The sequence below is a fragment of the Kryptolebias marmoratus genome, linkage group LG10 (assembly GCF_001649575.2).
Source record: "Kryptolebias marmoratus isolate JLee-2015 linkage group LG10, ASM164957v2, whole genome shotgun sequence".
NCBI lineage: Eukaryota > Metazoa > Chordata > Actinopteri > Cyprinodontiformes > Rivulidae > Kryptolebias > Kryptolebias marmoratus.
Genome location: NC_051439.1, coordinates 1767941 through 1768222, shown reverse-complemented (window position 1 = coordinate 1768222; position 282 = coordinate 1767941). Strand labels below are relative to the sequence as shown.

The 282-nt window shown below is 45.0% G+C and overlaps 1 non-coding gene across 1 annotated transcript; it reads left to right on the top strand.

Annotated features, from left to right (window-relative positions):
• The first annotated feature begins 209 nt into the window (after window positions 1-209).
• Window positions 210-282, top strand: trnav-aac. The gene has a single exon. It is a non-coding gene; the product is annotated as a tRNA-Val (tRNA).

The window sequence follows — 282 nt, the reverse complement described above, 5'->3', positions numbered from 1 at the left end:
AACACATGCAGGACAGTGGCCTTCCAGTACCAGAGCTCGACACGTCTACCTTACATACAAAGAAAAGCAACAGTAAAAAGTCTGAGAACAGCTTCGCTTGTATTACAGCCAGCTGGCTGATTCACCAAAACGCACAAGAGTTTTGTCGTTGCACCTGGTCCAAAGACTTGAAAAAACACTTGAAGGTAAACAATAGAATGGTGTTGGGTGGTTTCATGGTGTAGTAGTTATCATGTCTGTCTAACACACGGAAGGTCCTGGGTTCAACTCCCAGTGAAGCCA